Source organism: Macaca mulatta, chromosome X, assembly GCF_049350105.2.
Source record: "Macaca mulatta isolate MMU2019108-1 chromosome X, T2T-MMU8v2.0, whole genome shotgun sequence".
In the NCBI taxonomy this organism is placed as follows: Eukaryota; Metazoa; Chordata; class Mammalia; order Primates; family Cercopithecidae; genus Macaca; species Macaca mulatta.
The window spans coordinates 65640683-65654456 of NC_133426.1; positions in this window are offsets into that span (position 1 = coordinate 65640683).

Below are 13774 nucleotides of genomic sequence, written 5' to 3' on the forward strand. Positions count from 1 at the left end.
TTGTGGAATTGGCAAAGTGATATTTGGAAGCCCAAGAGGGCTATGGTGAAAAAGGAAATATCCTCCGATGAAATCTGGAAAGAAGCTTTCTGAGAAACTGCTTAGTGTTCTGTTAATTCATCTCACAGAGTTACATCTGTATTTCGTGGATCTCTTTCCTAGCCTTATTTCTGTGGAATCTGAGAACAGATATTTCGGATCCCTTTGAAGACTATAGGGCCAAAGGAAATATCCTCCGAAAACAAAGAGAAAGAAGCTTTCTGAGAAACTTCTTTGTGTTCTGTGAAATCATCTCACAGATTTACAGCTTTCCCCTCAAGAAGCCTTTCGCTAAGACAGTTCTTGTGGATTTGGCAAAGTGATTTTTGGAAGCCCATAGAGGGCTATGGTGAAAAAGGAAATATCCTCAGATGAAATCTGGAAAGAAGCTTTCTCAGAAACTGCTTAGTGTTCTGTTAATTCATCGCACAGAGTTACATCTGTATTTCGTGGATCTCTTCGCTAGCCTTATATCTGTGGAATCTGAGAACAGATATTTCGGATCCCTTTGAAGACCATAGGGCCAAAGTAAATATCCTCTGATAACAAAGAGAAAGAAGCTTTCTGAGAAACTTCTTTGTGTTCTGTGAAATCATCTCACAGAGTTACAGCTTTCCCCTCAAGAAGCCTTTCGCTAAGACAGTTCTTGTGGAATTGGTAAAGTGATATTTGGAAGCCCATAGAGGGCTATGCTGAAAAAGGAAATATCCTCAGATGAAATCTGGAAAGAAGCTTTCTGAGAAACTGCTTAGGGTTCTGTTAATTCATCTCACAGAGTTACATCTGTATTTCGTGGATCTCTTCGCTAGCCTTATTTCTGCGGAATCTGAGAACAGATATTTCTGATCCCTTTGAAGGCTATAGGGCCAAAGGAAATATCCTCCGATAACAAAGAGAAAGAAGCTTTCTGAGAAACTTCTTTGTGTTCTGTGAAATCATCGCACAGAGTTACAGCTTTGCCCTCAAGAAGCCCTTCGCTAAGACAGTTCTTGTGGAATTGGCAAAGTGATATTTGGAAGCCAATAGAGGGCTATGGTGTAAAAGGAAATGTCCTCAGATGAAATCTGGAAAGAAGCTTTCTGAGAAACTGCTTAGTGTTCTGTTAATTCATCTCACAGAGTTACATCTGTATTTCGTGGATCTCTTTGCAAGCCTTATTTCTGTGGAATCTGAGAACAGATATTTCGGATCCCTTTGAAGACTATAGGGCCAAAGGAAATATCCTCCGATAACAAAGAGAAAAGCTTTCTGAGAAACTTCTTTGTGTTCTGTTAAATCATCTCACAGAGTTACAGCTTTCCCCTCAAGAAGCCTTTCGCTAAGACAGTTCTTGAGAAATTGGTAAAGTGATATTTGGAAGCCCATAGAGGGCTATGATGAAAAAGGAAATATCCTCCGATGAAATCTGGAAAGAAGCTTTCTGAGAAACTTCCTAGTGTTCTGTTAATTCATCTCACAGAGTTACATGTGTATTTCGTGGATCTCTTTGCTAGCCTTATTTCTGTGGAATCTGAGAACAGATATTTCGGATCCCTTTGAAGACTAAAGGGCCATAGGAAATATTCTCCGATAACAAAGAGAAAGAAGCTTTGTGAGAAACTTCTTTGTGTTCTCTGAAATCATCTCACAGAGTTACAGCTTTCCTCTCAAGAAGCCTTTCGCTAAGACAGTTCTTGTGGAATTGGCAGAGTGATATTTGGAAGCCCATAGAGGGCTATGGTGAAAAAGGAAATATCCTCCGATGAAATCTGGAAAGAAGCTTTCTGAGAAACTGCTTAGTGTTCTTTTAATTCATCTCACAGAGTTACATCTGTATTTCGTGGATCTCTTTGCTAGCCTTATTTCTGTGGAATCTGAGAACAGATATTTCGGATCCCTTTGAAGACTATAGGGCCAAAGAAATATCCTCCGATAACAAAGAGAAAGAAGCTTTGTGAGAAACTTCTTTGGGTTCTGTGAAATCATCTCACAGAGTTACAGCTTTCCCCCAAGAAGCCCTTCGCTAAGACAGTTCTTGTGGAATTGGCAAAGTGATATTTGGAAGCCCAAGAGGGCTATGGTGAAAAAGGAAATATCCTCCGATGAAATCTGGAAAGAAGCTTTCTGAGAAACTGCTTAGTGTTCTGTTAATTCATCTCACAGAGTTACATCTGTATTTCGTGGATCTCTTTCCTAGCCTTATTTCTGTGGAATCTGAGAACAGATATTTCGGATCCCTTTAAAGACTATAGGGCCAAAGGAAATATCCTCCGAAAGCAAAGAGAAAGAAGCTTTCTGAGAAACTTCTTTGTGTTCTGTGAAATCATCTCACAGATTTACGGCTTTCCCCTCAAGAAGCCTTTCGCTAAGACAGTGCTTGTGGATTTGGCAAAGTGATTTTTGGAAGCCCATAGAGGGCTATGGTGAAAAAGGAAATATCCTCAGATGAAATCTGGAAAGAAGCTTTCTGAGAAACTGCTTAGTGTTCTGTTAATTCATCGCACAGAGTTACATCTGTATTTCGTGGATCTCTTCGCTAGCCTTATATCTGTGGAATCTGAGAACAGATATTTCGGATCCCTTTGAAGACCATAGGGCCAAAGTAAATATCCTCTGATAACAAAGAGAAAGAAGCTTTCTGAGAAACTTCTTTGTGTTCTGTGAAATCATCTCACAGAGTTACAGCTTTCCCCTCAAGAAGCCTTTCGCTAAGACAGTTCTTGTGGAATTGGTAAAGTGATATTTGGAAGCCCATAGAGGGCTATGCTGAAAAAGGAAATATCCTCAGATGAAATCTGGAAAGAAGCTTTCTGAGAAACTGCTTAGTGTTCTGTTAATTCATCTCACAGAGTTACATCTGTATTTCGTGGATCTCTTCGCTAGCCTTATTTCTGCGGAATCTGAGAACAGATATTTCTGATCCCTTTGAAGACTATAGGGCCAAAGGAAATATCCTCCGATAACAAAGAAAAAGAAGCTTTCTGAGAAACTTCTTTGTGTTCTGTGAAATCATCGCACAGAGTTACAGCTTTGCCCTCAAGAAGCCCTTCGCTAAGACAGTTCTTGTGGAATTGGCAAAGTGATATTTGGAAGCCCATAGAGGGCTATGGTGTAAAAGGAAATGTCCTCAGATGAAATCTGGAAAGAAGCTTTCTGAGAAACTGCTTAGTGTTCTGTTAATTCATCTCACAGAGTTACATCTGTATTTCGTGGATCTCTTTGCAAGCCTTATTTCTGTGGAATCTGAGAACAGATATTTCGGATCCCTTTGAAGACTATAGGGCCAAAGGAAATATCCTCCGATAACAAAGAGAAAAGCTTTCTGAGAAACTTCTTTGTGTTCTGTTAAATCATCTCACAGAGTTACAGCTTTCCCCTCAAGAAGCCTTTCGCTAAGACAGTTCTTGAGAAATTGGTAAAGTGATATTTGGAAGCCCATAGAGGGCTATGATGAAAAAGGAAATATCCTCCGATGAAATCTGGAAAGAAGCTTTCTGAGAAACTTCCTAGTGTTCTGTTAATTCATCTCACAGAGTTACATGTGTATTTCGTGGATCTCTTTGCTAGCCTTATTTCTGTGGAATCTGAGAACAGATATTTCGGATCCCTTTGAAGACTATAGAGCCAAAGGAAATATCCTCCGATAACAAACAGAAAGAAGCTTTCTGAGAAACTGCTTTGTGTTCTGTGAAATCATCTCACAGACTTACAGCTTTCCCCTCAAGAAGCCTTTCGCTAAGACAGTTCTTGTGGAATTGGCAAAGTGATATTTGGAAGCCCTTAGAGGGCTATGGTGAAAAAGGAAATATCCTCAGATGAAATCTGGAAAGAAGCTTTCTGAGAAACTGCTTAGTGTTCTGTTAATTCATCTCACAGAGTTACATCTGTATTTCGTGGATCTCTTTGCTAGCCTTATTTCTGTGGAATCTGAGAACAGATATTTCGGACCCCTTTGAAGACTATAGCGCCAAAGGAAATATCCTCCGATAACAAACAGAAAGAAGCTTTCTGAGAAACTGCTTTGAGTTCTGTGAAATCATCTCACAGACTTACAGCTTTCCCCTCAAGAAGCCTTTCGCTAAGACAGTTCTTGTGGAATTGGCAAAGTGATATTTGGAAGCCCATATAGGGCTATGGTGAAAAAGGAAATATCCTCAGATGAAATCTGGAAAGAAGCTTTCTGAGAAACTGCTTAGTGTTCTGTTAATTCATCTCACAGAGTTACATCTGTATTTCGTGGATCTCTTTGCTAGCCTTATTTCTGTGGAATCTGAGAACAGATATTTCGGATCCCTTTGAAGAATAAAGGGCCATAGGAAATATTCTCCGATAACCAAGAGAAAGAAGCTTTGTGAGAAACTTCTTTGTGTTCTCTGTAATCATCTCACAGAGTTACAGCTTTCCTCTCAAGAAGCCTTTCGCTAAGACAGTTCTTGTGGAATTGGCAGAGTGAGATTGGGAAGCCCATAGAGGGCTATGGTGAAAAAGGAAATATCCTCCGATGAAATCTGGAAAGAAGCTTTCTGAGAAACTGCTTAGTGTTCTTTTAATTCATCTCACAGAGTTACATCTGTATTTCGTGGATCTCTTTGCTAGCCTTATTTCTGTGGAATCTGAGAACAGATATTTCGGATCCCTTTGAAGACTATAGGGCCAAAGAAATATCCTCCGATAACAAAGAGAAAGAAGCTTTGTGAGAAACTTCTTTGGGTTCTGTGAAATCATCTCACAGAGTTACAGCTTTCCCCTCAAGAAGCCTTTCGTTAAGACAGTTCTTGTGGAATTGGCAAAGTGATATTTGGAAGCCCATAGAGGGCTATGGTGAAAAAGTTAATATCCTCAGATGAAATCTGGAAAGAAGCTTTCTGAGAAACTGCTTAGTGTTCTGTTAATTCATCTCACAGAGTTACATGTGTATTTCGTGGATCTCTTTGCTAGCCTTATTTCTGTGGAATCTGAGAACAGATATTTCGGAACCCTTTGAAGACTATAGGGCCAAAGGAAATATCCTCCGATAACAAAGAGAAAGAAGCTTTCTGAGAAACTTCTTTGTGTTCTGTGAAATCATCTCACAGAGTTACAGCTTTCCCCTCAAGAAGCCCTTCGCTAAGACTGTTCTTGTGGAATTGGCAAAGTGATATTTGGAAGCCCAAGAGGGCTATGGTGAAAAAGGAAATATCCTCCGATGAAATCTGGAAAGAAGCTTTCTGAGAAACTGCTTAGTGTTCTTTTAATTCATCTCACAGAGTTACATCTGTATTTCGTGGATCTCTTTGCTAGCCTTATTTCTGTGGAATCTGAGAACAGATATTTCGGATCCCTTTGAAGACTATAGGGCCAAAGAAATATCCTCCGATAACAAAGAGAAAGAAGCTTTGTGAGAAACTTCTTTGGGTTCTGTGAAATCATCTCACAGAGTTACAGCTTTCCCCTCAAGAAGCCTTTCGTTAAGACAGTTCTTGTGGAATTGGCAAAGTGATATTTGGAAGCCCATAGAGGGCTATGGTGAAAAAGTTAATATCCTCAGATGAAATCTGGAAAGAAGCTTTCTGAGAAACTGCTTAGTGTTCTGTTAATTCATCTCACAGAGTTACATGTGTATTTCGTGGATCTCTTTGCTAGCCTTATTTCTGTGGAATCTGAGAACAGATATTTCGGAACCCTTTGAAGACTATAGGGCCAAAGGAAATATCCTCCGATAACAAAGAGAAAGAAGCTTTCTGAGAAACTTCTTTGTGTTCTGTGAAATCATCTCACAAAGTTACAGCTTTCCCCTCAAGAAGCCCTTCGCTAAGACTGTTCTTGTGGAATTGGCAAAGTGATATTTGGAAGCCCAAGAGGGCTATGGTGAAAAAGGAAATATCCTCCGATGAAATCTGGAAAGAAGCTTTCTGAGAAACTGCTTAGTGTTCTGTTAATTCATCTCACAGAGTTACATCTGTATTTCGTGGATCTCTTTCCTAGCCTTATTTCTGTGGAATCTGAGAACAGATATTTCGGATCCCTTTGAAGACTATAGGGCCATAGGAAATATCCTCCGAAAACAAAGAGAAAGAAGCTTTCTGAGAAACTTCTTTGTGTTCTGTGAAATCATCTCACAGATTTACAGCTTTCCCCTCAAGAAGCCTTTCGCTAAGACAGTTCTTGTGGATTTGGCAAAGTGATTTTTGGAAGCCCATAGAGGGCTATGGTGAAAAAGGAAATATCCTCAGATGAAATCTGGAAAGAAGCTTTCTGAGAAACTGCTTAGTGTTCTGTTAATTCATCGCACAGAGTTACATCTGTATTTCGTGGATCTCTTCGCTAGCCTTATATCTGTGGAATCTGAGAACAGATATTTCGGATCCCTTTGAAGACCATAGGGCCAAAGTAAATATCCTCTGATAACAAAGAGAAAGAAGCTTTCTGAGAAACTTCTTTGTGTTCTGTGAAATCATCTCACAGAGTTACAGCTTTCCCCTCAAGAAGCCTTTCGCTAAGACAGTTCTTGTGGAATTGGTAAAGTGATATTTGGAAGCCCATAGAGGGCTATGCTGAAAAAGGAAATATCCTCAGATGAAATCTGGAAAGAAGCTTTCTGAGAAACTGCTTTGGGTTCTGTTAATTCATCTCACAGAGTTACATCTGTATTTCGTGGATCTCTTCGCTAGCCTTATTTCTGCGGAATCTGAGAACAGATATTTCTGATCCCTTTGAAGACTATAGGGCCAAAGGAAATATCCTCCGATAACAAAGAGAAAGAAGCTTTCTGAGAAACTTCTTTGTGTTCTGTAAAATCATCGCACAGAGTTACAGCTTTGCCCTCAAGAAGCCCTTCGCTAAGACAGTTCTTGTGGAATTGGCAAAGTGATATTTGGAAGCCAATAGAGGGCTATGGTGTAAAAGGAAATGTCCTCAGATGAAATCTGGAAAGAAGCTTTCTGAGAAACTGCTTAGTGTTCTGTTAATTCATCTCACAGAGATACATCTGTATTTCGTGGATCTCTTTGCAAGCCTTATTTCTGTGGAATCTGAGAACAGATATTTCGGATCCCTTTGAAGACTATAGGGCCAAAGGAAATATCCTCCGATAACAAAGAGAAAAGCTTTCTGAGAAACTTCTTTGTGTTCTGTTAAATCATCTCACAGAGTTACAGCTTTCCCCTCAAGAAGCCTTTCGCTAAGACAGTTCTTGAGAAATTGGTAAAGTGATATTTGGAAGCCCATAGAGGGCTATGATGAAAAAGGAAATATCCTCCGATGAAATCTGGAAAGAAGCTTTCTGAGAAACTTCCTAGTGTTCTGTTAATTCATCTCACAGAGTTACATGTGTATTTCGTGGATCTCTTTGCTAGCCTTATTTCTGTGGAATCTGAGAACAGATATTTCGGATCCCTTTGAAGACTATAGCGCCAAAGGAAATATCCTCCGATAACAAACAGAAAGAAGCTTTCTGAGAAACTGCTTTGAGTTCTGTGAAATCATCTCACAGACTTACAGCTTTCCCCTCAAGAAGCCTTTCGCTAAGACAGTTCTTGTGGAATTGGCAAAGTGATATTTGGAAGCCCATATAGGGCTATGGTGAAAAAGGAAATATCCTCAGATGAAATCTGGAAAGAAGCTTTCTGAGAAACTGCTTAGTGTTCTGTTAATTCATCTCACAGAGTTACATCTGTATTTCGTGGATCTCTTTGCTAGCCTTATTTCTGTGGAATCTGAGAACAGATATTTCGGATCCCTTTGAAGACTAAAGGGCCATAGGAAATATTCTCCGATAACAAAGAGAAAGAAGCTTTGTGAGAAACTTCTTTGTGTTCTCTGAAATCATCTCACAGAGTTACAGCTTTCCTCTCAAGAAGCCTTTCGCTAAGACAGTTCTTGTGGAATTGGCAGAGTGATATTTGGAAGCCCATAGAGGGCTATGGTGAAAAAGGAAATATCCTCCGATGAAATCTGGAAAGAAGCTTTCTGAGAAACTGCTTAGTGTTCTTTTAATTCATCTCACCGAGTTACATCTGTATTTCGTGGATCTCTTTGCTAGCCTTATTTCTGTGGAATCTGAGAACAGATATTTCGGATCCCTTTGAAGACTATAGGGCCAAAGAAATATCCTCCGATAACAAAGAGAAAGAAGCTTTGTGAGAAACTTCTTTGGGTTCTGTGAAATCATCTCACAGAGTTACAGCTTTCCCCTCAAGAAGCCTTTCGCTAAGACAGTTCTTGTGGAATTGGCAAAGTGAGATTGGGAAGCCCATAGAGGGCTATGGTGAAAAAGGAAATATCCTCAGATGAAATCTGGAAAGAAGCTTTCTGAGAAACTGCTTAGTGTTCTGTTAATTCATCTCACAGAGTTACATCTGTATTTCGTGGATCTCTTTGCTAGCCTTATTTCTGTGGAATCTGAGAACAGATATTTCTGATCCCTTTGAAGGCTACAGGGCCAAAGGAAATATCCTGCGATAACAAAGAAAAAGAAGCTTTCTGAGAAACTTCTTTGTGTTCTGTGGAATCATCTCACAGAGTTACAGCTTTCCCCTCAAGAAGCCCTTCGCTAAGACAGTTCTTGTGGAATTGGCAAAGTGATATTTGGAAGCCCAAGAGGGCTATGGTGAAAAAGGAAATATCCTCCGATGAAATCTGGAAAGAAGCTTTCTGAGAAACTGCTTAGTGTTTTGTTAATTCATCTCACAGAGTTACATCTGTATTTCGTGGATCTCTTTCCTAGCCTTATTTCTGTGGAATCTGAGAACAGATATTTCGGATCCCTTTGAAGACTATAGGGCCAAAGGACATATCCTCCGAAAACAAAGAGAAAGAAGCTTTCTGAGAAACTTCTTTGTGTTCTGTGAAATCATCTCACAGATTTACAGCTTTCCCCTCAAGAAGCCTTTCGCTAAGACAGTTCTTGTGGATTTGGCAAAGTGATTTTTGGAAGCCCATAGAGGGCTATGGTGAAAAAGGAAATATCCTCAGATGAAATCTGGAAAGAAGCTTTCTCAGAAACTGCTTAGTGTTCTGTTAATTCATCGCACAGAGTTACATCTGTATTTCGTGGATCTCTTCGCTAGCCTTATATCTGTGGAATCTGAGAACAGATATTTCGGATCCCTTTGAAGACCATAGGGCCAAAGTAAATATCCTCTGATAACAAAGAGAAAGAAGCTTTCTGAGAAACTTCTTTGTGTTCTGTGAAATCATCTCACAGAGTTACAGCTTTCCCCTCAAGAAGCCTTTCGCTAAGACAGTTCTTGTGGAATTGGTAAAGTGATATTTGGAAGCCCATAGAGGGCTATGCTGAAAAAGGAAATATCCTCAGATGAAATCTGGAAAGAAGCTTTCTGAGAAACTGCTTAGGGTTCTGTTAATTCATCTCACAGAGTTACATCTGTATTTCGTGGATCTCTTCGCTAGCCTTATTTCTGCGGAATCTGAGAACAGATATTTCTGATCCCTTTGAAGACTATAGGGCCAAAGGAAATATCCTCCGATAACAAAGAGAAAGAAGCTTTCTGAGAAACTTCTTTGTGTTCTGTGAAATCATCGCACAGAGTTACATCTTTGCCCTCAAGAAGCCCTTCGCTAAGACAGTTCTTGTGGAATTGGCAAAGTGATATTTGGAAGCCCATAGAGGGCTATGGTGTAAAAGGAAATGTCCTCAGATGAAATCTGGAAAGAAGCTTTCTGAGAAACTGCTTAGTGTTCTGTTAATTCATCTCACAGAGTTACATCTGTATTTCGTGGATCTCTTTGCAAGCCTTATTTCTGTGGAATCTGAGAACAGATATTTCGGATCCCTTTGAAGACTATAGGGCCAAAGGAAATATCCTCCGATAACAAAGAGAAAAGCTTTCTGAGAAACTTCTTTGTGTTCTGTTAAATCATCTCACAGAGTTACAGCTTTCCCCTCAAGAAGCCTTTCGCTAAGACAGTTCTTGAGAAATTGGTAAAGTGATATTTGGAAGCCCATAGAGGGCTATGATGAAAAAGGAAATATCCTCCGATGAAATCTGGAAAGAAGCTTTCTGAGAAACTTCCTAGTGCTCTGTTAATTCATCTCACAGAGTTACATGTGTATTTCGTGGATCTCTTTGCTAGCCTTATTTCTGTGGAATCTGAGAACAGATATTTCGGATCCCTTTGAAGACTATAGCGCCAAAGGAAATATCCTCCGATAACAAACAGAAAGAAGCTTTCTGAGAAACTGCTTTGTGTTCTGTGAAATCATCTCACAGACTTACAGCTTTCCCCTCAAGAAGCCTTTCGCTAAGACAGTTCTTGTGGAATTGGCAAAGTGATATTTGGAAGCCCATAGAGGGCTATGGTGAAAAAGGAAATATCCTCAGATGAAATCTGGAAAGAAGCTTTCTGAGAAACTGCTTAGTGTTCTGTTAATTCATCTCACAGAGTTACATCTGTATTTCGTGGATCTCTTTGCTAGCCTTATTTCTGTGGAATCTGAGAACAGATATTTCGGATCCCTTTGAAGACTATAGCGCCAAAGGAAATATCCTCCGATAACAAACAGAAAGAAGCTTTCTGAGAAACTGCTTTGAGTTCTGTGAAATCATCTCACAGACTTACAGCTTTCCCCTCAAGAAGCCTTTCGCTAAGACAGTTCTTGTGGAATTGGCAAAGTGATATTTGGAAGCCCATATAGGGCTATGGTGAAAAAGGAAATATCCTCAGATGAAATCTGGAAAGAAGCTTTCTGAGAAACTGCTTAGTGTTCTGTTAATTCATCTCACAGAGTTACATCTGTATTTCGTGGATCTCTTTGCTAGCCTTATTTCTGTGGAATCTGAGAACAGATATTTCGGATCCCTTTGAAGACTAAAGGGCCATAGGAAATATTCTCCGATAACCAAGAGAAAGAAGCTTTGTGAGAAACTTCTTTGTGTTCTCTGTAATCATCTCACAGAGTTACAGCTTTCCTCTCAAGAAGCCTTTCGCTAAGACAGTTCTTGTGGAATTGGCAGAGTGATATTTGGAAGCCCATAGAGGGCTATGGTGAAAAAGGAAATATCCTCCGATGAAATCTGGAAAGAAGCTTTCTGAGAAACTGCTTAGTGTTCTTTTAATTCATCTCACAGAGTTACATCTGTATTTCGTGGATCTCTTTGCTAGCCTTATTTCTGTGGAATCTGAGAACAGATATTTCGGATCCCTTTGAAGACTATAGGGCCAAAGGAAATATCCTCCGATAACAAAGAGAAAGAAGCTTTGTGAGAAACTTCTTTGGGTTCTGTGAAATCATCTCACAGAGTTACAGCTTTCCCCTCAAGAAGCCTTTCGCTAAGACAGTTCTTGTGGAATTGGCAAAGTGAGATTGGGAAGCCCATAGAGGGCTATGGTGAAAAAGGAAATATCCTCAGATGAAATCTGGAAAGAAGCTTTCTGAGAAACTGCTTAGTGTTCTGTTAATTCATCTCACAGAGTTACATCTGTATTTCGTGGATCTCTTTGCTAGCCTTATTTCTGTGGAATCTGAGAACAGATATTTCTGATCCCTTTGAAGGCTATAGGGCCAAAGGAAATATCCTCCGATAACAAAGAAAAAGAAGCTTTCTGAGAAACTTCTTTGTGTTCTGTGAAATCATCTCACCGAGTTACAGCTTTCCCCTCAAGAAGCCTTTCGCTAAGACAGTTCTTGTGGAATTGGCAAAGTGATATTTGGAAGCCCATAGAGGGCTATGGTGAAAAAGGTAATATCCTCAGATGAAATCTGGAAAGAAGCTTTCTGAGAAACTGCTTAGTGTTCTGTTAATTCATCGCACAGAGTTACATCTGTATTTCGTGGATCTCTTCGCTAGCCTTATATCTGTGGAATCTGAGAACAGATATTTCGGATCCCTTTGAAGACCATAGGGCCAAAGTAAATATCCTCTGATAACAAAGAGAAAGAAGCTTTCTGAGAAACTTCTTTGTGTTCTGTGAAATCATCTCACAGAGTTACAGCTTTCCCCTAAAGAAGCCTTTCGCTAAGACAGTTCTTGTGGAATTGGCAAAGTGATATTTGGAAGCCCATAGAGGGCTATGCTGAAAAAGGAAATATCCTCAGATGAAATCTGGAAAGAAGCTTTCTGAGAAACTGCTTAGGGTTCTTTTAATTCATCTCACAGAGTTACATCTGTATTTCGTGGATCTCTTCGCTAGCCTTATTTCTGCGGAATCTGAGAACAGATATTTCGGATCCCTTTGAAGACTATAGGGCCAAAGGAAATATCCTCCGATAACAAACAGAAAGAAGCTTTCTGAGAAACTTCTTTGTGTTCTGTGAAATCATCGCACAGAGTTACAGCTTTGCCCTCAAGAAGCCCTTCGCTAAGACAGTTCTTGTGGAATTGGCAAAGTGATATTTGGAAGCCCATAGAGGGCTATGGTGTAAAAGGAAATGTCCTCAGATGAAATCTGGAAAGAAGCTTTCTGAGAAACTGCTTAGTGTTCTGTTAATTCATCTCACAGAGTTACATCTGTATTTCGTGGATCTCTTTGCAAGCCTTATTTCTGTGGAATCTGAGAACAGATATTTCGGATCCCTTTGAAGACTATAGGGCCAAAGGAAATATCCTCCGATAACAAAGAGAAAAGCTTTCTGAGAAACTTCTTTGTGTTCTGTTAAATCATCTCACAGAGTTACAGCTTTCCCCTCAAGAAGCCTTTCGCTAAGACAGTTCTTGAGAAATTGGTAAAGTGATATTTGGAAGCCCATAGAGGGCTATGATGAAAAAGGAAATATCCTCCGATGAAATCTGGAAAGAAGCTTTCTGAGAAACTTCCTAGTGTTCTGTTAATTCATCTCACAGAGTTACATGTGTATTTCGTGGATCTCTTTGCTAGCCTTATTTCTGTGGAATCTGAGAACAGATATTTCGGATCCCTTTGAAGACTATAGCGCCAAAGGAAATATCCTCCGATAACAAACAGAAAGAAGCTTTCTGAGAAACTGCTTTGAGTTCTGTGAAATCATCTCACAGACTTACAGCTTTCCCCTCAAGAAGCCTTTCGCTAAGACAGTTCTTGTGGAATTGGCAAAGTGATATTTGGAAGCCCATATAGGGCTATGGTGAAAAAGGAAATATCCTCAGATGAAATCTGGAAAGAAGCTTTCTGAGAAACTGCTTAGTGTTCTGTTAATTCATCTCACAGAGTTACATCTGTATTTCGTGGATCTCTTTGCTAGCCTTATTTCTGTGGAATCTGAGAACAGATATTTCGGATCCCTTTGAAGACTAAAGGGCCTTAGGAAATATTCTCCGATAACAAAGAGAAAGAAGCTTTGTGAGAAACTTCTTTGTGTTCTCTGAAATCATCTCACAGAGTTACAGCTTTCCTCTCAAGAAGCCTTTCGCTAAGACAGTTCTTGTGGAATTGTCAGAGTGATATTTGGAAGCCCATAGAGGGCTATGGTGAAAAAGGAAATATCCTCCGATGAAATCTGGAAAGAAGCTTTCTGAGAAACTGCTTAGTGTTCTTTTAATTCATCTCACCGAGTTACATCTGTATTTCGTGGATCTCTTTGCTAGCCTTATTTCTGTGGAATCTGAGAACAGATATTTCGGATCCCTTTGAAGACTATAGGGCCAAAGAAATATCCTCCGATAACAAAGAGAAAGAAGCTTTGTGAGAAACTTCTTTGGGTTCTGTGAAATCATCTCACAGAGTTACAGCTTTCCCCTCAAGAAGCCTTTCGCTAAGACAGTTCTTGTGGAATTGGCAAAGTGAGATTGGGAAGCCCATAGAGGGCTATGGTGAAAAAGGAAATATCCTCAGATGAAAT